At 36.4% G+C, this 25,904-nt stretch overlaps 1 long non-coding RNA gene across 1 annotated transcript; it reads left to right on the forward strand.

Moving 5' to 3' along the window:
• The first annotated feature begins 23,074 nt into the window (after nt 1-23,074).
• Nucleotides 23,075-25,555, forward strand: LOC126724368 (uncharacterized). The gene is made up of 3 exons (XR_007654949.1): nt 23,075-23,320; nt 24,396-24,531; nt 25,328-25,555. It is a non-coding gene; the product is annotated as an uncharacterized LOC126724368 (long non-coding RNA).
• Nucleotides 25,556-25,904: the final 349 nt, after the last annotated feature.

Here is a 25,904-nt window from a genome sequence, read left to right on the forward strand (position 1 = left end):
GGTAAGCGACCTTATATTAAAGTGATTGTTCATTCAAAAAGGCCAAAGGCCTGTTCTTTAAAGTGAAATGTCATATATCACTCTCACAATGAGAGATGATTGCCTTAAAAGATAAAAAAGATCAAATGTTATGATTGAAAGTGTAGTCAAATGATAAGCTCCAAGTTATGTTATCAAGTTGTGTAGGAGGTCATATATACATATTTCTATAATTGAGATGGGTCACATGATCTAGTGCTAATTGTGTATGCCTTGGTTGAATTGATCATTGAAGCTTCACATTAGACGAAGGACTATCTCATTGTTGATATCCACACACAACACACAAGTTTATGTTCAATAAATGCCATATTCATTTGTGTGATTGTACTTGATGAAATATCTTTTCACATGCTCAATCTTTGTTAATTCAAGCACAAAAAGATTTTTGAGTGTTTTAGGTGTTTTTGGAAAGTATTTTGTTTGAAAAATCTGAAAATTTCAAAAATCCAGTTTTGCCATGTTTTGGCGGCTCAGTCGCGGGTATGTCAAGTCGCGAGACTTAGTCGCATCTTCGCTGGTCATTTTTGGGCGACTTGTTCGCGAGTGGAAGGTCCAGTTGCGAGGTTCACTCAGAGATTTTCGCGGCTCAGCTCGCGACTCGCTCGCGGGTAGACCTTCCAGTCATGAAAAACACTTAGAAAAATTTTTCAAAATTTTGTTCTTGAGTGCTTTGGCGGCTTGAGCTGGCGACTGTGTGGCGACTTAATCAAGTCGCGAAAAACGCGTGTTTTGCAGAAACAGGAGCAGTTTTTAAACCTCTTTTCAGTTTTCCCTCGAACTTTTGGAACTGTTCATCATCTCTCTAAACTATCTTCTTTCCAAACACTTCGTGAATCCATTTTCAAACCTCATTGGTGCTTCATTTCTTATCCAAATCATCAAGAAAAGGTATGGGTTTTGCTTTCTCAATCTCATTTTCTTTTTCCTGCATATTTTTGTTACCGTTTGGACTGTTAGTATGTTCGAAATACTTCTCTCTTTGTGTAATGGGTATGGAGTGTCGCGTTTGATATTATTCTCTCCTGTTTTCATGCTGAGCGGTCACAATGTGTTTTTCATTGTTCTGATTTTTGCCTATTATTGAGTCTGAAAATCTTTTCTTAAATGGGTTTGGTGTCTATTTGACTTACTCATTTCACTTGCTTAAGTATTGATGTTGGTGTTTGGTATTGGTTACTGAGTTTTTATGATAACATAATGTATGTCTCTAAACCATGTGCTCTAGTGTGGTTGATTGGGTTCTTCATGTTGAAAAATTTTCCCTTGTTCATATCTCTGATGGAGTGATTTATGTTATCTGCTCTAATTGTTCGAATGCTGTATCTGTTTGCATATCATGGTCATGATAACCTGTCTCGTTGACAGTTTTGTCAGTTGTGTTGTCTATCTATGTCTTGGTGCACTATCACCATTTTGCTGCACCTGTTATTTTGTGCTTCTTTGTATTGTTGGAAGTTTGGTTCGGTCTGCAATATCCTCAGTTTGTGTTTATATATTGAAATTTTGTTTACACTGAATCTTGTTGACAATTATCTTGTGTGGCATTGTTGTTTGGTTCTTTGCTGTGGGCCTATTCTCTTGCAGATGTCTCGTCGATCTTCCAGGGGTAAACACATTGTTGCTGATGAACCAGCAACACCGGTTGCTAAAAGGACTCGTCTATCATCTCAGGCATCTCAAGATCCCAATGAGGATAGGTTCAGACATCCGCTTAACTCACACGCCTACTCAAATGTGTTTGACAAGTCAACCACTATAGTGGAACGGGTGGTAGAGTTCAACACTTTAGGGACCACTTTCATCCCTCGAATCTTTGAGAAACGAGATTTGGCAAACTTGTTCGGGAACTTTGATGATCCAATGGATGAGCTGGTCAAAGAATGCTTCTCCAATGCAACTGATCTTGGACCTCAACTCATTTTCTGGGTCAGAGGAACAGAGTTTAGTGTTACCCCAGACTCCATCGCAGATCTTCTCAGCATCACCAGACCTTAGAATGTGAATTTAACTCCTTATGATGAACGAAATCCAGAAGTTGGAGAAATTTTACAAATCCTAGGACACGATCATGAAGTATCCAGTGCAGGAACATCCATCAGCACCGCAAAGTTTGCACCTGAGCTGACCACACTGAAGTTGATCATGTTCACCAATCTCTACCCACTGTCCAACACTACATTCATCAATCTTGGGAGAGCTCTATTTCTTTGTGACCTTATTACAGGAGCCCCCATTGATATATGTGCTCACATCTACTACACCTTGAGGAAGACCGCGTGTCGATCTGCAGCTCGAGGAATTATTCCATTTTGCAGTCTCATCATGAAGCTCATTCTTTGTGCAGGCATTATTCCTCCTGCAAATGGAAAAATGTTGACTCGTCAACGTCCCATTTCCTTGTTCACTCTTCAAGCTAGTAGAAGTCACTCCTCTAAATCACCAAGAAGTGCTCACATCTCTCCGGTTACTCCATCTGCCCCTGACTCAGAGACATCTGCACATACCACATCTACATCACGTGCTGTTCCTGAAGCTTCACCGGCTAGTATTCCGCAAGCACAGACTGCTCCTAATACTGATAGAGTCGGCAGTGTACTTGAGCATATTCAGAAACGCATTGATGAGCTTGTGGCACTTCTCTACTCCACAAACAACCATGTCCAAATGCGCCTCGAGACTATGGAGAATCAGCTAGATGAGATTCAACGAAAGTTGGACGAGAGTCTTTAGCTATTCGTGACAAAAAGGGGGAGAGCATTCAGTAAAGGGGAGAAAAGTTCAAAGGGAAGTGTGCATAGTGATAGGGGGAGTACACACATACTTTTATCATACTTTTGTTTTTAGTCTTATCCTCTAAACTTATGGTTTTAGGTTTATGTTTGTTGGGTACTTTTTAGTGTTTTTATGGTTTTGATACACTGTGTTTTGGTGTATAGCTGTTCCTAACTCTTTACTTATACTCTTGGTTTAATCGTTAATATATTTTGATGATGTTATTCAGGATGTTTTTGTGTTTGTACCCATGTGCTTTTGTAAGCTTTTAGGGTTAATGTTTTATGCATAGTTTGTAGGCTTTATGATATGTACCTTGCTTAATGCAGCCTTTATGCTTTGTTGAAATCAGTACTTTAATCTAAATGTTCTGCATTTTGGTTTATGTACTGTCACTCTTGTGCCCTTGTAGGATTGTTCCTAGATGCATATGCCTTGTGTGTTATGCATTGGTTGAGTGTTGAGCATACAAGTGTCTTTCCTTGTGCTTGTTAACTTGTATGTCCTTGTGTTCATTCCAAGTGTGAATGAGCACTGTGATCACTACCTTGTGGTGTTCACTTGGTTGATCAAGCCATGGTTTGTTTATTAACTCCATCTTAGCTTGATCAAATTATTGCCTGTTTCATATGCATTTATAATTTTCATATGCATTTAGGTGTGAGTGAGTTTTGTTCAACTGTTCCCAACTCACATGTTAAGTCTAGAGTCTGTTTTAGGGTTTTGTCACGGAATAGCCAAAGGGGGAGATTGTAAGGTTGAATTTATTCAACCATCTAATTGGCTTTATTCCGTGCCAAATTTGCTTGTAATTCAGCATTTAGTAACCCTGTATTTAGGTGGGTTTGTTGTAAGAGTAGTGAGTGAGATAGAGTGAAGTTTGCTCAAGAGTGTGCAAGAAAACAGAGACTCGCGGCTGGGACTCGCGGGTGGACTCGCGGCTGCAAGCCGCCAGAAGCAGCACACGTGCCAAGCATGCTGGAAGATGAACAGTCATGCTAGCTGGAGCACTACAGGACAAAACAGGACAACTGGCCATACGGTTAACTCGCGACTGGATCTCGTGACTTGGTCAAGCCGCGAGGTCAAGCCGCGAGCCACCCCTGTTTTGTAAAACCTGACGTTTCACATTCCTCTCCCACTCCAGTATAAATACCCCTTTTACCCACGATTGAAAGAGTGCTTCCAGAGAGAATTTTGAGAGAGAAACCCTAAGGAAAAACCAGATTGTTTCACCCACAATCTCTATCTTAGAGTCTCTTCAAATTCCCCTACTCTCTTCCTCTCCATTGTCAAATCCTTGAGAGGCATTATACCAAACCTGGTTCTCACCATCGTCATCACTGTGAGACAATTGTTTGGACTTCTGGGAAGCAGTTAGGAAGGAGCCAATCTTCATTGGTTGATGTTACGGTCTAGTAGCGGAATCCGGGAAGCTAGAAAAGAAAAAGGTTCGGCGCAACCTCGTTGGAGCAAGAAGCTTGGAGGGCTTAGGTGCACTGGGTAGATTAGGCTTGGAGGGTCTATTGCTGTCCTTGTATCCCAATTGTATTTTCTAGTGGATTGATTACCGCTTGGAGGGCGGCGGAGAGGTTTTTCGCCGAGGACTTCGATTTCCTCTTCGATAACACATCGCGTGTTGTCTTTGTGTTTGCATCTTCCTTCCTCTCTATCTTTGCCTTTTAATTATCTGCTGTGGATTTTATTTTGTTATGGCTTAGATAGTTTATAACCAATTTCATATTATAGCATGTGTTAAGTTTCCGCACACTAGTTGTTTGACATATTGCTTGAATTGATTAAGTTGTATTTTAGGGGTCTAAACGTTCAAAGGTGTTTTGTACACGTTTTTGAACTTTCATATTAACCAGGGACAAAATGAGGTGTCTACAGTCATATTTGAATGGCCATCTTTATTGAAAGTGAAACAACATTGACTTGAAAATTCAAAGGAACATGACTCAACATGACAAGAGGAAAAACTCAACAACACAACAAGGGAAAGACTCAACAACACAACATTGAGAAAGACTTAAATAGTCTAGGAAAAATGAAGACTCTACAATTGAAATGGCACATCCTCTAGCAAAGGTGTTCACATTGATCAAATTTCTTAAGCACATCCCTTCATTCAATCTTGCTTCATCTCTAGAATCTTTCCTTGGCAATAACTCCACCATCAATCAAATCTTAAATCTCATGCTTCAACCAAAAGTAATTATTTGTCTTGTGTCCTAACTTTTGTAGAAAAGCACAATACTCATTCATGTTCCAACTTCTTAGGATTGGATTTGGAAAAAGAGTACATTCAAGCGGCTTGAGGCAACCCTTCTTAGATAAGATTTCAAAGGCCTCTGACAACGATATGTGAATGTCATCAAATTCCCTTCTCTCTTTGTGAATATCAATCGTAATAGCTTTCCTTCTTTCTCTTGGCTTGCCAAACACATCCCAGGCTTGTAGATCCTGTATTTCTTCAAGTCTTTGTAGTTGAGTACTTATGTTCTTCATTAGCTCCTCCATGCAGGCATCATGATCATGACGTTGATACTTTCATTCTTGCTCTTCATTGCTTCTTGGTATCTTCCTTAGTGAGTAGATCTTGACAAGATTAGGATATGCTTCGAGATTATCTTAGGTGTCCCTTAAAATGAATTTGATCAAATAAGCATTTTCTCCCAATGTCTTTTAAAGTTTTGGACCAAACATCTTAATCAACTTTCCTTGTTTACATCAAAACGTGGGCTATATGTATGCACCATTCGAATCCTATGTCTTGTATCATTTCAAACTTTCAAAATTCATGTTTTCCCATATTGCTTAAAGCGCAATTACATCATTAACACATCTCACACTCTCTCCTTCCCTCATTTGGATCCAAGCACAACTTCATTTCTTTCTTTTCCTTTTCCTTTTGTTTGCTTTTTTTTCATCTTTTTTCTTTGGGCTTTGAATCCAATTACAAGTCACTCATCTCTCCCTCTCATCCTCATTTGGGCTTAAGCATAGGTTGTTCATGAATTTTGCAAGGTTAGTCCACATCTTGTGCTCTATTTGACCTTATGAAAATGGTCTCATCAAAGAATTCAAGCACAAAAATCATTGCCCCATTTATAATGCAAGCCCAACATATTTTGGGAAAAAGAAATTCTCTTGAAACACTTATTTAAACTTGTATTTAAAATGAGCCATGTCATTTAGAAGTTCACATCTTTTCTTTTAATGTTTGTTTTTTATTTTTTTTTAAGAGAAAAACCGTGACCAAGTTTTATCACATCCCATCAAAATCTTTTACTTGTCCCATTACAAATTCCATCTTGAATGTTCACTCTCTTCCTTCATGAGGGTCTTGCCCCTAGTTTCAAAAGTTTGATCCATTTTTGTCTTTCATTCTCAAATGGGCCTTACCCCTAGTTCAAAGGGCTCAGTCAATTAGTTCAAAAAATTTCACCTTTAATCCTCATAGGGTTTTAGGGATTCCCAAAGCATGGATTGGTTCACAACTTTTCAATAAACTCTATAACATACTCTTGATCTTGGGAACTCTTGCTTTTGAAAAAGATTTTTGAATTTTGACCCATAGGCTAGGGTATGTTATGACTATATGGCCTAATGCCTTCTTCCAAAGTCTATGGTATACTGAAGATCTTGGCTCTCTTGATTTGAATTTTCTTTTGAATGGGCCCAAAACTTAGGATATATCATGGTTTTGTAGATCATCTCCAATCTTCTTTTTCAATTTTTCTTTTCAAATTTTTTTTTGTCTTTTACTTATTCATTCTTATCTTGAAAACTTTTTTTTCCTCTTTTCTTAAAAAAATTCCTTTCTTGAAAAACAAAAATTATTTACAAAATATTTTTTTTTAATTCTTCTTCTTGAAAATTTTTCCTTTGCAAAATTTTTTTTCTTGAATTCTTTTTCTTTGCAAAAGATCTTTTTTGTTCTTTGAAAATTCCTCTTCTTAAAAAAAAAATTATTTGCCAAATATTTTTTTTTGAAAACATTTCTTCTTTGCAAAAGATTTCTTTTTTTGAAAATGTTCTTTTATATTAAAGCAAACAAAGATCAAACACAAGCACTTGGGCTTCCCTATGAATTGGATCTAGAGTTACACTATGTGTGAGTAAGCTTCATAAAAGTAAAGTGATAGATCAATAGGTCACTAACAACTAGGTGGACCATTATTTCAACCTTGGGCCTACATGGATCATAACAGATTGGTGGCCGTTAATGTACTCAAAGCCCATCATTGGCAATGGCATGGATTGTGAGTTATTTGGACGAATTTTGAAAAGTCTTGGCCCTAGATGGAGCCTCTATTTTCCCACTCATCACCAACCATGGTAAAGGGACAAAGAACCAAGTGAAAGTGTATGCAAAACCATATTAAAAAAGCTTTTGATAGGATTAGGAAATGGAGCACATTGGCGACTAACTTCTACCTCACCAGTGGAATAGCCATTGTGGACGCAAGCGCTCGCGACAAGTTTTGGATCTCCTGTGAGAAGTACGCCTCAGTATAGAGTGAACCATGGCGGAGGGTGTAAATGGAATCACCACCTAGATTAGGTTTAGGAACCATAAATATAACACCCTTATGGAAGAACTGATCTTTACCAAAGCACATGTCTGAAGTTTCGAGAAGGTATTAGGCACCCAACCCCACCCGACTTATAGGTCAGCTACCACTCATTGTGTTCCAAATCCTAATCCCAACAAAAGGTCCTCTAATATGTTAAAAAAGTGAGCAAAAGTCATTTTTCAACATCATTTCCAAAGCAATTTTACTACTTTTGTGCTGTGATTACTTCCAAATTATCAAAATAAATTCAATTACCTTTTGTAGAGATGTCAAGCTCATCATTGGGACTGGTGACTAAATTTTATTAATTGGGTACAAAATGAGGTGTCTACAATTCTACCATTTTTTATTCTTACAAGTTTGTTACTTATTTAATGCTTCAAAAACCTAGCCTCTATTGATCTTGACCCTTGGATTTTTTTGGTTGCATGTCTACATGATTAGCTAACTAGATATAATATCCTACAAGAGAAAAATACACATAATGAGGATCTTTTAGAGCAATCCTTCAAACTCACATATTTACATGTAATTAAATATAAAATTGATGTGATATTAACTATAAAAACCAAGATAACAATGAAAACTTAAGCAATTATCATAAGCTTTCTGATAAGAGATGGAAAGGAGCTCATGCGGGGACTAGGGAGTTTATGCTTCCTCTAAGTGGTTTAACCTCCTAAACCAAGATGATGCAAATGTTACAATTTAATATTTTTGCAGAGTTGATGTAGGACAGAAACTACTATTTAATTTTTATAATTTATTAATTACAGTATTTAATTTGTAATTTTCATTATTTCAGGTTCAGGTTTATTATTTCCTTATTTTTAAGTGCTTTTAATGCTTTTTAGGTCAAATTTCGTTCCTGTTATGGTTAGGTATTAATTAAGAGTTATTTTAGAATAAATTTTCTTATCTGTCAAGTTTTACGAAGCCCTTTAATAGGCCCCTAAGTCTGTAAACGTTTTTTTAACAATTATTCAGTCAATAAAATTCATACTTTTGTCTTTCTATTTCTTGGTGGATTCTAGACCCTTTCTCCTTGTAGAATTAAGGACCCTTGTGGATTCAAGGAACTCTCATGGATTCAAGGTTATTTTTAGAAGCAAACATGTTTTGTTTCTTGTTTTCAAGAAGTAAACGTGTTTTGCTTCTTGATGCTTCCGCATCCCACATCCTATATATTTTCAATTTATCATTTTTTGTCATTTTCTTCATGTAATCTAGTTGGATGCATGTTAGATAAATGGAACACAAATTCTCTATTGCAATTTTTGTATTCCACTAATCATAACTTGTAATGTGGTTGATTATTCTTTTTTTCTTTTTTAATGTTGGTTATTTTATAATGAAAGTCAAATGAATACATAACAAATTGTGATTAATGGAGTAAATCATGAAACAATAAAAGTAGGACAAAAAATTTGAATTGCCCATATTGTTCAAAAATAGTTGATGTTCCATCAAAAAAATTTGATCTTCGATCTCAAAATCTTAAAAAGGCTCATCAAAATCCTTATCCCCTCCTATTTTAAAGTCCACTACAGATAGCTAACTTGTGTTGATAACCACATTGATGTTGAGTACCTATTTGAACCAAAATATGTTCAACTTATCACTTCAATTTGTTCCTTAAAAAAGCAAAAAACACACCCAAAATTTTTTCTCTAATTCAAGTAAACCTCACAAACCAACCCCTCTTATCCTCTCAATTCGTAAAATATTAAAATGTTAGGGTGGTTTCAAGTCAAACACTTTGCGATGGAAAATGTTGACATAGCATTTCTGTTCTACAAATAGCCTTCCGAAAATTGTATAAATCACTTCTCAACCATATCATAAGTCATCTTTCACTGAACCCCAACATCAGAGAAAGCCTTGTAGTTTTTAAATTTAATAAAAACCATGGTTTTCAAGGACTACACATTTTTCTCTTATGTCTTTTAAGCGACAGCAGTCATCCTCCTCATTGGCCGCGGTCATGGCGCTGGCCTATGCGACAATTCTCCTGATAAGAAAATTTGTAATTCAATTGTCTATAATCGCACTGACCCTCATGAAGCCTCCGTTGCAGCCATTCACAAATTGGTTTACCAAACCAAAGTTGCAAAGGTGGTGGCTCAAAGGCAAGCCAAGTCCGCTGAAATTGATAATTGCATATCGAAATTTGACGGTGCCATTGACTCCACCAAAATATCCTTGCAAGCCCTCGAGGTCGGTGACTACACTACCATGAGGACCTACATCATTAACGCCCAGACCAACTACATAGTATGCAATAACGGGTTCCGGAATACTTTCACGACCAATCCCATTGCCAAATCTACTAAGTTCTTAGAGGACATGGCTATCGTTGGTAAATATCTAGTAACTTTAATTAAATAAAAAAAAACTTGTGAGTTGTATGTGAGTAAATAAAAGTGGTCTGAAGAAATTGTTATAAAAAAAAGGTTTTTGGCTTTTTTTTTTTTTTCTTTTTAATAAAAATTAGTCGCTAACCTGTGCTATACACGGGGAAGTTCAGGAAATTTATTTTAATATATTATATGTTTCTTTTCCTTTATTAAGCACTAATAAATAAATTTTGTATATTTGAACAAATAAATCAAGGTTTATAGTAACAATTTCCACATTAAAATTGCAATAATATAACACCAAAAACTTACATACAAATAAATACAAAAATAATTTGTTTATGTTGATATGCTTCCACTTCTCCTGGTTGAAAATCTTCATTATTGTATACAATTGTATTTTTGTATGATATAATCTCATTTTTAACCTCAAGGCAAAGTTAAATTATGGTCCCAAAGGGCAACATAAAGTTGTTTTCAGGCCCCTGGTAGTGTTCTTTCTTTTCCATGGTACCCTAGATCTCCCAAAAGTGTAGCTTATATGCCTTGAAAAAGAAAATAACTTATTAACTTCCTTGACAATAACAAAAACCCACCACATGAAAATGTCCACTTAACAGAATAAGAATCATATTATTTAGTTTCACTAATCCACAATTGAATTTAGTAACTCACATTAAAGATAACACCAAAGGCTTTAAATTACATACGATCCATCATTTCCATCATGAAAATCAAAAGATATGAGCGTGTGGTTTGAAAATCAACCTACAAAATTATCAACCTGCAAAAACATTGTATTTTTCAAATAGCAACACTTAAATTACCAAACAGCATCATAGAGAAACATGCGCATCTGCAACTTTAGGGCCATCAAATATCAAAGGCACCATACATAAGGACTTCTCCAGTTGCCATTCCTAAATTCCTATTGAACATTAGAATAATTAACACTATAGTCATTATCACTGTATTTTAACACCCATAACAATTCTTTTTATTAGACTGTAACTTGTATACATGTCATGCACAAATGCCCTTATTTGAGAAAAGATTACAACCATTAATTGAAGACATTTCTACTTGCTTTAACTTTTCTCAGGAAGAAGATCATGGAATCCTATTGTCTTCTTAAAGTGTCCAAAGATTATGTTCAAATTCAAGAAGACTACTGTATTACTCAACTAAAGGACTATAGTCATCAGTTATCACAAATAGTGTGCTACTCTGCTTGAAAGTTAGAAATCCTTAATCCTGAGAATGGAAAAAAGTTAAAGACAGTAACAAAGGAGCAATGCTAACTTCATGTTTCTTCAAGATCAAGATAAATACACAGCAATTACAAGAAAAGCAATATTCCCATCAAAGAGGCCCTAACTGCTTGGACGTAGGAAGCATGTCTAGTACAGAAAAATTACTGTTTGACTTCGTACATTTTTCATTGGTATCAATGCCCTCTTAGTGGTTTTCGTCCAAAACAGAATTTATCATTCTCAAAACAGATAAAGGTTATCAATTTACTTTGATTTTGTTTAACAACCTATAGTGTGGTGAGTCAATAGTTCTTTCTATATTGTACTCTAGGCTCGTTGCCCCTTTCTACCAATATCCTTCCATGATAAATTTTAAGTACGATTGATTAACAACTGAATCCAAACACAGCTAAAAGAAAGTACATGACAAGAAGTTGTAAATACCAAAAGATTTTCGTACAAACCAATATAAGTGTGAAATTGTAAACACAAAATGCAGAACAGTCAATAGAAGATCATCCTTAAAATAATAAAATAAAATAAAAGGGTATTTACAACCCCTCTGATTGAACAAATATGTTACTCTCCTACTCAAAATAAAAACATCAAACTCTAACTTACCTATGCATTGAGGCAATTAGTTTGACACTGAGATAAGATTTCCTTCATCAACATGCTTGTGGATGACATCAAAGTATGTTGATGGATACAAAAATACGTTGGTAAACAACAATGTTGGAGAATTCCACACACACAAACACACACACACACACACACACATATATATATCAAAGTAACAGCTGAAACCCCATTAGCTAATGTTTAGTGACAACTACATTACAATGTCACAAGACTTAAAGTATAAATCTCATTATTTTCTTAAGGCATTGTGAATGACAATTAACAAAGACAACAGCATAAAAATGAGTATAGATAGGGCATGAATATGAACAATGTACAAATACAAATATGAAACAGGCTACAAAAGGCCAAATGAGCATAGATATCAATCACACAGGCACAAAATTTACTGACCTTCCATAGAGCAAACAAATCCCATCCAGGCTTAAACCCAGTAGCACATATCACAGCTTCAGAATCATCACCTATAGCTTCTGCTAGCCTCTCAGAACCCTTTGTTACATTAGTTCCATCAAACCCCATATGTTCTTGAAAGTTCAAAAACGTGTACAAAAACACTTTTGAACGTTTAGACCCCCAAAAACCAACTTAACCAACCCAAGCAATATGTCAAACAACTAGTGTGCGGAAACTTAACATATGCTATAATATGGAATTGATTAAACAACTATCTAAGCCACAACAAAATAAACCACAGCAGATAATGTAAAGGCAGAGATAGAGAGGAAGGAAGATGCAAACACAGAGATAACACCAGATATGTTATCGAAGAGGAAACCGAAGACCTCGGCGAAAAACCTCTCCGCCGCCCTCCAAGCGGTAATCAATCCACTAGAAAATACAGTTGGGATACAAGGACAGCAATAGACCCTCCAAGCCTAATCTACCCAATGCACCTAAGCCCTCCAAGCTTCTTGCTCCAACGAGGTTGCGCCGAACCTTTTTCTTTTCTAGCTTTCCGGATTCCGCTACTACACCGTAGCATCAACCAATAAAGATTGGCTCATTCCTAACTGCTTCCCAGAACTCCAAACGTCTGTCTCACAGAGATGATAATGGTGAGAACCAGGTTTGGTATAATGCCTCTCAAGGATTTGACAATGGAGAGGAAGAGAGTGAGGGAATTTGATGAGACTCTAAGGTAGAGATTGTGGGTGAAACAATCTGGTTTTTCTTTAGGGTTTCTCTCTCAAAATTCTCTCTGGAAGCTCTCTTTCAATCGTGGGTTAAAAGGATATTTATACTGGAGTGAAGAGGAATGCGAAACGTCAGGTTTTTCCAAAACAGGGGTGGCTCGCGGCTTGACCTCGCGGCTTGACTAAGTCGCGAGTTCCAGTCGCGAGTTAACCGTATGGCCAGTTGTCCTGTTTTGTCCTGTAGTGCTCCAGCTAGCATGACTGTTCATCTTCCAGCATGCTTGGCACGTGTGCATCTTCTGGCGGGTTGAAGCCGCGAGTCCACCCGCGAGTCCCAGCCGCGACACTCTGTTTTCATGCACACTCTTGAGCAATCTTCACACTATCTCACTCACTACCCTTACAACAATCCCACCTAAATACAGGGTTACTAAATGCTGAACTACAAGCAAATTTGGCACAGAATAAAGCCAATTAGATGGTTGAATAAATTCAACCTTACAATCTCCCCCTTTGGCTATTCCGTGACAAAACCCTAAAACAGACTCTAGACTTAACATGTGAGTTGGGAACAGTTGAACAAAACTCACTCACACCTAACTCTAGAAGCTGTGAAGCACTTGAATCATATGAACATAAACTCCTGAAACACAACAATACACCATGATCATTGTAAGCAGAAAATTATAAATGCATATGAAACAGGCAATATGTGATCAAGCAAAGATGGAGTTAATAAACAAACCATGGCTTGATCAACCAAGTGAACACCGCAAGGTAGTGATCACAGTGCTCATTCACACTTGGAATGAACACAAGGACATACAAGTTAACAAGCACAAGGCAAGACACTTGTATGCTCAACACTCAACCAATGCATAGCACACAAGGCATATGCATCTAGGAACAATCCTACAAGGGCACAAGAGTGACAGTAAAACAATCACAATGCAGAACATTTAGATTAAAGTACTGATTTCAACATAGCATAAAGGCTGCACTTAAGCATGGTACATACCATAAAGCCTACAAACCTATGCATAAAGCATAAACCCTAAAAGCTTACAAAAGCATATGGGTACAAACCAACAAATACCTGAATAACATCATCAAACATATATTAAAGTTTAAACCAAGAGTATATGAAAAGAGTTAGAAACAGATATACACCAAAACACAGTGTATCAAAACCATAAAAACCATAAGTTTAGAAGATAAGACAAAAAGCAAAAGTATGACAAAAGTATGTGTGTACTCCCCCTATCACTATGCACACTTCCCTTTGAACTTTTCTCCCCCTTACTGAATGCTCTCCCCCTTTTTGTCACGAATAGCTAAAGACTCTCGTCCAACTTTCGTTGAATCTCATCTAGCTGATTCTCCATAGTCTCAAGTCGCATTTGGACATGGTTGTTTGTGGAATAGAGAAGTGCCACAAGCTCATCAACGCGTTTCTGAATATGCTCAAGAACACTCGACGAGACATCTGCAAGAGAACAGGCCAACAGAAAAGAACCAAGCAACAATACCCCACAAAAGATTGTCAACAAGATTCAGTGTAAACAATTATTACAATATATAAACCCAGACTGAATATAGTGAAGACCCAACCAAAACTTCCAACAATACACAGAAACACAAACTAATACGTGCATCAAACTTGGTAAAAGTGCACCAAGACAAAGAAAGACATCACAACTGTCATTTAGACAGGTTAACATGTCCATGATATGCACTAGGAAACAGCATTTGAACATTTTGAGCGGATAACATAAATCACTCCATCAGAGACATGAACATGGGGAAAATATTTCAATCATGAAGAAACCAAACATCCACACTGGAGCACGTGGTAGAGAAACACACATTATGTTATCATATCAACTCAGAAACCAAAACCAAACACCAACATCAATATTCAGGCAAGTGTAATGAGTAAGTCACATAGACATCAAACCCATTTCAGAAAAGATTCTCAGATACAATAATAAGCAAAAATCAGAACAATGAAAAACACATTGTGACTGCTCAGCATGAAAACAGGAGAGAACAATATCAAACAAGACACTCCATACCCATTACACATAGAGATAAGTATAACGAATACAATACCAGACCAAACAGTAACAGAAATATGCAGGAGAAAGAAAATGAGAGATTGAGAAGACACAACCCATACCTTTTCTTGATGATTTGGAGAAGAAACGAAGCACCAAAGGGGTTTTGAAAAATGGATTCACGAAGAGTTTTGGGAGGAAACAACAGTTTTAAGAGAAGATGAACAGTTACAAAAGTTCGAGGGAAAAACTGAAAGAGGTTTAAAAACTGCTCCTGTTTCTGCAAAACATGCGATTTTCGTGACTGGATTAAGTCGCCACACAGTCGCCAGCTCAAGCCGCCAAAGCACTCAAGAACCAAATTTTGAAAAATTTTTCTAAGTGTTTTTCGCGACTGGAAGGTCTACCCGCGAGTGAGTCGCGAGCTGAGCCGCGAAAATCTCTGAGTGATCCTCGCGACTGGACCTTCCATTCGCGAACAAGTCGCCAAACATGACCAGCGAAGATGCGACTGAGGCACGCGACTTGACATACCCGCGACTGAGCCGCCAAAACAGGGCAAAACTGTATTTTTGAAATTTTCAGATTTTTCCAACAAATCACTTTCCAAAAACACCTAAAACACTCAAAAATCTTTTTGTGCTTGAATTAACAAAGATTGAGCATGTGAAAACACATTTTATCAAGTACAATCACACAAATGAATAAGGCATTTATTGAACATAAACTTGTGTGTTGTGTGTGGATATCAACAATGAGATAGTCCTTTGTCTAATGTGAAGCTTCAATGATCAATTCAACCAAGGCATACACAATTAGCACTAGATCATGTGACCAATCTCAATTATAAAAATATGAATATATGACCTCCCACACAACTTGATAACATAACTTGGAGCTTTTCATTTGACTCCACTTTCAATCATAACATTTGATCTTTTTGAGACAATCATCTCTCATTGTGAGAGGGATATGTAACATTTCTCTTTGAAGAACAGGCCTTTGGCCTTTTTGAATAAAATTTCACTTTTAATATAAGGTCGCTTACCCTTTTTCCTAGTCAAATACTAGAATGTGCGACAGGCTTTTGCAGCTCAATATCTCTTTTCATTTGGAGATTTACATTTGGTGAGCTCTTTTTAGCAAAAAAAATAAAAAGTGGGAAGAGATATAGACACAAGTCTATGCATGTTTCAAGATCAACATAACCATTCACTAATCATTCATGACAAGTTTGAAGATCTATTTACAACAATCACATAGATTTCAAGATTTTTCCCATAGTGATATGAGTGCATGAAAACAAGCAATGCTCGAAAATGCACAAAGCCATTAGCACAAATGTACAAGGCAAAACGAGTTTTAAGACAAAACTCAACAAAGTAAATCAAGCCTTTTGATTTTCAAATTCTTTATGTAATTTTTGGATTTTTGACTCAAGAAACAAAAAGATTGATAAAACACAATTAAGAAATATTCACAAGAAGAATAACCAAGCAACCAAGAACCAACACAACAAGCATACCAAACAAACATAGTCACAAAGCATAGGAAGTATTAATGCATGGACATGTTGTAATGCTTATGCATGAGTACCCCTTTTCACCCACACGTCACTTGCGTTTGGGGTGATTTCCTTAAAGGATTGGGTACGGGAGTTAGGGCTTTCAAACCTTCGTGAGAAGCTTTCCAAGCAGTTGGTGAATGCACCAATCATCTTCATCACGTTCATCATTCCGGGATCTCCATTTTGCTCTCTAGGTTGATCACCTGCCCAAGTTCTCCTATCAATTCTTGGTCCTCCTGACCTTTGAGGAGTTGCACTGTTCTTTGCTCTCAGCTTTTGGCAATTTGGTCGAGTGTGCCCTTGAAGTCCGCAATAATGGCACACATACATTCCTCTAGGACCTCTTTGTGGTCGAGGACGTGACTTGGCACGAGACTCTGACCTGCCCACATACTGATTACGATGATTCAGCATCCGTTGGTCCACCACATTCTTCTTCTCCTCCACCTCGAGCTTCACATCAGTAGGGTCAGCTACAACTGGATCTTTGGCTTTGACAAACTTCACTTCTTTGGTGACATTTCCAGTTGAACTACCTCCTCCGGTATATCCCAGTCCGGATTTGTCTGAGAAGCTCTTTTGAGATGATATAACATCATCTAGCTTCTTGGTGGTGACCCTCTCTATTTTAGCATTTGCTTGCATCACCTCATTCTCAAGAAATCTTACTTTAGTGTAAGCTTCGGACAGCTTACCATTCAAAGTTTCAATCTCGCATTTGGCCTCCCTATACCGGATTAAGAGACTTTTGTAGTCCTCCTCAGCCTTCTTCATCTTTCTCACAGCAGCCTTGGCTACCCTTGTGTATTCACCTGACTTCTCCAAGAGTGAGTTGTAATTTTCTTGAAGAGTTGCTGTGCTCTCTTCTTCTTCAGCTTCCGATTCTTCAACAATTCCTAGTGATTCATCATCACTATGTTCTCCAAGGTCTTGTACAAGCAAATTCAACTCGTCCGACGACTCAACATGAGCAATAGTCATGAAAGCTGAATAGTTCCCCTCTCCATCACAGCTTTCTTCAGATTCAGAGTCAGATGAATCTGAGTCACTCAGGGTCGTGGCATACACCTTGCCTTTCGATTTCAAATAATTCGGACATTCCTTCTTAAAGTGTCCATGCCCGTTGCATTCAAAACAAGTGACACCTTGTGTGGATTGGGATTCTTTTCCATCTTTCCTGTTGAAATCCCTCTTCTCCCTTCCAGAATTTTGGAATTTTCTCTTATCATCAAATTTTCCATTGTTTTTGAATTTCAAAAACTTTCTGAAATTTTTAACAAGATAGGCTACATCTTTGTCCACCATATCTTCTCCCGATGAGCCTTGATCTTCCACCTTCTCATTAGTGGTCTTTAGAGCAAGGGATTTGCTCTTCCGTTGATTTGGCAGCGACATCTCATAGGTTTGCAGAGAACCAACCAGCTCCTGTACTCTGATGTCGTCAAGATCCTTGCTCTCTTCAATGGCTGTCACCTTAGCACGGAAGCTTTCCGGCAATGATCGAAGGATCTTCCTTACAATCTTTGAGTCCTCCATCTTCTCCCCCAAGTTAAACTTACTGACAACCACTTCATTTAACTTCCCATAGAAAGAGTCGAAAGACTCATCCTCACTCATCTTGAGCTCCTCAAACCGAGTGGTCAGCATTTGTAACTTGGTATCTTTTACTTTCTTCGTGCCTTCATAAGTTGTTTCCAGAATCTCTCATGCATCTTTGGCAATGGTAATGTGAGAAATCCTGTGAAATTCATCTGAAGACACACCACAGAAAATAGCTTTTAGTGCTTTACTGTTAGCATTAGATGCAGCAAGTGCTGCCTTATCCCATGTGGATTTGGCTGCCTCAGGTTTGGTCCAACCAATCTCAACAGCATCCCACACGGATTCATCAATAGAGCATAAAAAAGCTCTCATACGAACCTTCCAAAATGCATAATTACTTCCATCAAAATATGGAGGTGCATTAAGGGATTGAGACCTATCCATCTCAAAAAGAAAGGGAGTCAAGGATCACACAATGGTAATGAAACCAAACAGCTGTGTACCCGCTCTGATACCAATTGAAAGTTCAAAAACGTGTACAAAAACACTTTTGAACGTTTAGACCCCCAAAAACCAACTTAACCAACCCAAGCAATATGTCAAACAACTAGTGTGCGGAAACTTAACATATGCTATAATATGGAATTGATTAAACAACTATCTAAGCCACAACAAAATAAACCACAGCAGATAATGTAAAGGCAGAGATAGAGAGGAAGGAAGATGCAAACACAGAGATAACACCAGATATGTTATCGAAGAGGAAACCGAAGACCTCGGCGAAAAACCTCTCCGCCGCCCTCCAAGCGGTAATCAATCCACTAGAAAATACAGTTGGGATACAAGGACAGCAATAGACCCTCCAAGCCTAATCTACCCAATGCACCTAAGCCCTCCAAGCTTCTTGCTCCAACGAGGTTGCGCCGAACCTTTTTCTTTTCTAGCTTTCCGGATTCCGCTACTACACCGTAGCATCAACCAATAAAGATTGGCTCCTTCCTAACTGCTTCCCAGAACTCCAAACGTCTGTCTCACAGAGATGATAATGGTGAGAACCAGGTTTGGTATAATGCCTCTCAAGGATTTGACAATGGAGAGGAAGAGAGTGAGGGAATTTGATGAGACTCTAAGGTAGAGATTGTGGGTGAAACAATCTGGTTTTTCTTTAGGGTTTCTCTCTCAAAATTCTCTCTGGAAGCTCTCTTTCAATCGTGGGTTAAAAGGGTATTTATACTGGAGTGAAGAGGAATGCGAAATGTCAGGTTTTTCCAAAACAGGGGTGGCTCGCGGCTTGACTAAGTCGCGAGTTCCAGTCGCGAGTTAACCGTATGGCCAGTTGTCCTGTTTTGTCCTGTAGTACTCCAGCTAGCATGACTGTTCATCTTCCAGCATGCTTGGCACGTGTGCATCTTCTGGCGGGTTGAAGCCGCGAGTCCACCCACGAGTCCCAGCCGCGACACTCTGTTTTCTTGCACACTCTTGAGCAATCTTCACACTATCTCACTCACTACCCTTACAACAATCCCACCTAAATACAGGGTTACTAAATGCTGAACTACAAGCAAATTTGGCACGGAATAAAGCCAATTAGATGGTTGAATAAATTCAACCTTCAGTTCTATAGATCATCATGCACAATTTAAAATCCCATTCAACCCCAAAATCCCTTTTTATGAAACCAAGAGGAAAAATTTTCAAATAATAAAGCTCTAACATAAATTTTCTAATTCCTATTGATCAACAGCGAGTCAGCAATATCAATAAAAGAAATTTGAAATTTGAAAAAGATTAGATTGTAATTTTTCATACATGAAAAATAGTCGAACATCAGAAAAGGATCCCAATTCTTCAGGTCAATCTTGAAAATTTAATACCCAGAAGATAGAAATTCAAGAACAAATGAAGTAGGAAAAGCTATGTAAACATGGGATTATGGAGAAGAGTTTATCGGGTTTTAGAAAAGTTTATAGGAAAATGTATGAAATTTTCCCTTGTGCATTGAACATCATATGAGTTGTTATTTCAAATTAGTATACATGACCAAGCTGAAGGAAATTAGCAAGAGCAATTAGAGTCAATAAAATTTTTATTAATTTAAAGGAGAAGAGAACAGCATTCACCTAGAAGTTACCATCTCAATGTTACTCTTCTCCTGTCTCTCTTTCGTAGCATTCATCTAAAATTGGACTCTCCCAGATTTCGCAATTGCAGATCTTCAAAATGGTTTTTTGCTTTTGGGTTCTGGGTTTGATATGGTCTAATTATGGTGGTTTGCGGGTTGCGATTGTTGTGGGTGGTGGTGTTGCTACTGCCCGCTAAGTTGTGGTGGTTATGGGTGGAACGGGAAAGAAGAAGGGGAACAGGAGAAATAGGGTCTGAGGAAGGAGAAGGCAAAGAGCTATTTTTTAAGGAAGGAGAAGACAAGGAGCTGGTTTTGTGTTTATCGAGGTTTAGAAAAGTTTTATGCTGAGTGAAAAAGTTTTTTTTTTTTTTTTGTGTTTATGTTTTTTTTTTTTTAATATTGTGCTAATGTGGAAAATTGTGGGAGCTTCAAAAGTTTCGGTTATATATATATATATATATATATTGATTTATGGGGGAGGTTGTGATATGAGAAATTCAATTATTCTAACACTTTTTTATAATAAAAATCATGACATTTATCCATATAGAATAATATAGTACTAGATTGGACAAACTTTTTGAAAGATTTTTTGCTACTCTTTCCATCATGATTCCTTTCCATTACTGTATAACAATACAAGAACATACCTCTTACTAATAATTTTTTCTAGGATAGTCCGTAAGAAACCTAATTATATAAAAAATCTAATAAAACAGAATTTGAATATATGGACAAAAATAAAAAAGATGCAAAGAACAACAAATATGATGATAGGGAAGATGAGAAAGAGAGATGCAGAGAACAATGAATGATACTAGTTGCGAGTGCGAGTCAAGCCACTGAGAAAAGTAGAGTTGTTGCTTCTGCATAGTTAGGATAAGAGCAGATCTGTCAATGCAATCAAGGAAAACTCATGATCATAGTATCTCTCTTAGTACCTTTTTAGGAAAATGAAATTAGACATTATTTTTATGAAATGTGTTGAACAAATTACGAGTATAAAATAATTGATTTTTTTTTTGAATATTTTGTTCATTTGGTGTTGCTTGGTCTAATCTCATTATTCTTAGGTTTTTTATTTTTTATTTATTATTTTTTTATTTTATTTTTTTACCATACCAGTAATATGTACCATATTGGTACATATACAGGTATCGAAATGTCAACTTTCTGTACCTGTTTAAATACCGGGTGTACCGGCCATTTATTGGGCATACCGGCTGATTTCGGATGTACCGGTACAGGAAAAAAAAAAAAAGAAGCTTTTTTTTTAGTTTTTTAATTTTTGAATTTTGATAAGGGTAGAACAGTAACATATCTGCATTAACTTATTAGTATTATTTGTTTTCTTAGTATGCAAAGAACAATTAAAAAAATTTTCCTTTTTTTTTTTTTTCCTTTTTGTTGATGCAAAATTCTAAAACTATGAATAATTTATTCTAAATTGAGGTAATGTTTTATAGTAAACTTATATATATATATATATATATATATATATAATAGTGGTAACACTACAAAAAAACTGGACTGTTGCGGTAGTTTTTTTGCGGCAGGTGCAAAAAACGCCACTATATATTGCCCATTGCAACCTTTTTTTTGACAGCCGCTGTACAAAGGATCTATTGCAGCATTTTTTGGGACTGCCTCTATAGGTATAGTTTTTTGCGGCGTCCTACAGTGGTGGGACCTAAAACCACCGCCATATATATATGTTTTGGCAGTAGTAATATAGATATAGCGACACTCCAAAAACCTACTGCAATAAATACATCATTTTGTGTAGATGCTATAGCGGCAATAGAGAAAAACCGTTGCAATATGCTATCTGTAGCGGCGGTATGTATGACCTCCGCAATAGATATACTTTTTACGGCACTTTTATTAGTTATAGCAGCAGTTTGGACTGTCGCAATAGACCTTTGAATTTCCCATCCCCACAATTTCCCTCTGTTTTTTTCGCCTTCCCACTTAAAGATCAAATGGTAAATTACACCCGATTGGCATGATAATTGGCATGCATGTTAATAACATATAGAAAATATAATCCAACAGTTGGATTTTCAAAATATGAATTAAATAATAAGTTATTGGTTGGTGTAACATTTTTTAGAGTTATATTAGTTGTAACTTGAACCCAACCCTATATTTCTTAATTCAATGTGAATTTTGACAAATCTACCATTAGATTACATTATCTTCATATATTTTTCATGATTAAAAAATTTTAAGGTGATCAAAGATTAATAGCCATGTCATCATTCAATGTTTAAATTCAAGTTTTTGTAGTTTAAAATAACACATAAAAGATGAGTTTAAAGATCAAATGGTAAATTACACCCGATTGGCATGAAAATTGGCATGCATGTTAAGAACATATAGAAAATATAATCCAATGGTTGGATTTTTAAAATATGAATTCAATAATAAGTTATTGGGTGGTGTAACATTTTTTAGAGTTACATCAAGTGTAACTTGAACCGAACCCTATATTTCTTAATTCATTGTGAATTTTGACAAATCTACTGTTATATTACATTATCTTTATATATTTGTCATGATTACAAAATTTTAAGGTGATCAAAGTTTAATAGTCATGTCATTAATCAATTGTTCAAATTCAAGTTTTTGTAGTAGTTTAAAATAACACATAAAAGATGAGTTTAAAGATCAAATGGTAAATTACACCCGATTAGCATGCATGTTAAGAACATATAGAAAATGTAATCCAACGGTTGGATTCTCAAAATATGAAATCAATAATAAGTTATTGAGTAGTGTAACATTTTTTAGTGCAGGACATAAAATGCCGCTATATGTCTCCTTTTTGCGGCACTTTTCTTAGTTATGGCGGTGGTGGCGTGGTGTACCACCGCCGCTATACGTCTCCTTTTTGCGACGCTTTTTCTTAGTTATAGCAGTGTGTTGGACCGCCGCTATTGACCTTTAAATTTCCCCCAAAATTTTGCTCTGTTATTTACGTCTTCCCTCTTATTAGGTTTCCTTTCCTACTTATTCCCTTTTCCTACTTACTCCAAACTTTCACTCTCTCCAAATTTTTGCCGTCGTCAACTCTCTCCAAATTGCACTAGCGACCCTTCGCCTTCCTTCACACCGACGACCCTTCGCCTCCCATTTGCACCGGTGACCCTTCGCTTCCCTTCACTGTTCCTGCATCAACCTCAGCACCACCGACCTCGATGACAGTGACGCTGCCGACGAGTCCCACGATCTCCCTCTCATCAAGGTAACTAAACTCTCTTTGTATCTATATATATATATATATATATATATAAGTTTCTTTTTTCTTTTTCTTTTTCACTTAGATTAGATCTATTCACTCATATATTCCATTTGTTCAATCGTGTTTGGTGTTTTCCGATTGGGTATTCATAGAACAAAACATTACAAGTACAATTTAGATTTAAAGGGGTTTTTCGTTTGTGCTTAGAGTTTGTTATTGTATGAGACGATTGAACTTTTTCTAATGTTTTAAGATATTCATTTGCTTGTCATTCCAATTTGGTTAAATGGACATGGAATTAGAAATAAAGGGTTAGATTATTTTTATATGGAAAAATTTTACATGGGTCCCGTTTGATTGTGGATTTTATTTTTCTCCATTGGGGTTTGTGGATTTTATAATGTTGAGCTGCATAAGTTTTAGTTTAGTTTTGTATTTCTTGTAAGCTAATTTTATGTGAATGGTTTGATCTTTTTTCTGTGTGTTTCCTTAATCAGAGGAATTAAAATATGTTTGTTACTATAGTTATTAAATCAAATATCTTAGTTTAAAAAGCATAAAATTTAACAAAAAAGAAATTAAAAACATGTAATGTAGCGTGTGTGTAAGTTTCAACCTGAACATATGTAGCGTGTGTGTTCTGTGCTTATAATGCAACCATGTAATGTATAGGCGTGTGAAATCTGTGTTCAAGCAAGCTAATTTTAATGTGTGTTCAAGCAAGCTAATATTAATCTGTGTTCTGTGTTTCCCCATTTCTTTGGACTTGGGATTGGTTTTGAGCAAAATATACTACACTAAGCACTGACAAAGGCACAATTAATGTGTTATGTAATGTTATTATTTTTATGAAATTATATTGTTGTTGTAGTTGCTGAGTAAATGAAAAAGAGGATGGGACTTTGCTAGGTTGTAGTTGTAGTTTCTGAGTAAATGAAAAAAAGGATGGGACTCAAATCACCCATTTGTTACTAAGGAACTTGTTGGTCCAATTTGTTACATGACTTGAAGTTAGTGATTTTTTTCTTCATTTTTTAAATTGAAGTACTTGTTTATATGTTCTTTTTATTTTGTTTAGTTCTTAGTTTTGGATGAAGCAAATAGAGTTCTGGATGTTGGATTGAAGAGGAATTGAGGGTGGTCTTTAAGTGTTTGCCAAAAAATCGGCAAGAGACAGGCATTTGGTCTACCATCGTAGTTGTCTCCACCTGCAGGTACTATTTCCTTGAACAATACAGTCTGAATTTTTGAAATAGTTTTTTGATGTTTGTTGTAGTTTATTGTCTTTCCTACTTGCACTTGCACATATAATCACAGTTAACATTTGGTTGTTGTGAACCTTTCAATAGCAATTTATGCATATGCAATGAAAGTATTTTTTTTTTTTTTTTTAAATTTGTTTGATAAGTATAATTTTCCATTTTTTAATATGACTGTGTTTATAAAATAGTCTGCACGTATATGGTCCAAATCAATAAGACTTTTGAGTATGCATTCAAGTGATAACTAGGTTAGGAATTTTAGTTGCTGGTTTGCCTTTGTTGTTTGAAACTTCAAGCTTTCAAGTTTGAAGTCACCAACATATTGTATTGATACCACTGATAGTGTGAGTTGAATTATGTATTATATATAATAAGCTTCTATGTGATTTGGATTCTTAGGTCCAAACTTTCTCATCAAATTTAGTTTGTTAGTGTTGTTGATATTGTCTGATATCAGCTGTGAGTTGCATCCATAGTCTTTCTAATGCAATGATGTGAACCATTTCCACTTGCCATACAAATAAAGCTACAAATAGAGCACCTTTTTATAAGATATCAACAACAATAGCTAAATCAACAATGCTTGTATTTGTGCATTCTGCACTAAATCAATTGCTATCAATGGAGCCAACTGGTATGCAAGCTCCATTCATTTTTCTTCTCATTTTGTGCTCAAAGATGATTATAACAGTTCTGTCATTGAGGTATGGAATTCTTATCAAAATTTGTTTTTTGCATTTGGTTTTAGGACCGAAGAGCTAGACGCTTACAGTGTGATGGTACAAGGGATATGTCAATGGAGAAGCATGTCTTATAACTGGAACTTCTTAGGATTAAACTATTTGAGCAACTATTCAATTAGTAACTAGACAATGTTATATGTAAATTGATAATATATTTTGATGTTAATATTACGTTAGTTTGGAGACATTTGTGGTGTTGTTAATTAGTTACATTTGTGGTATTGTGTTAATTAGTTAAAGGTTCTTTGTAACAGGTTTGTAAAAAAAAAAAATAGTGGTTTTAATACAGGCTGGCTAGGAAAAAAAAAAACTCTACAGTAGAGGTCAAAAAGCGCTACTAAAGGCGCACATATTATGATTTAAATGATTCCCTATAGCGAAGTTTTCCCCCGCCGCTGAAATGTTTACATATATAGCGGCGTTTCTACCCGCCGCTAAAAGTTCAATGAGTTCATTTTAATTCGTTCCCTATAGCAGCGCTTAATGCCCACCACTATCGGTTGCCACAATAATGGCAAGCATAACTTGCCGCTAAAAGTCAATAGACATGAATTCTAACAGCATATGGTGGCGGTTTTCTTC

This window comes from Quercus robur, chromosome 4 (genome assembly GCF_932294415.1).
Source record: "Quercus robur chromosome 4, dhQueRobu3.1, whole genome shotgun sequence".
Classification (NCBI taxonomy): domain Eukaryota; kingdom Viridiplantae; phylum Streptophyta; class Magnoliopsida; order Fagales; family Fagaceae; genus Quercus; species Quercus robur.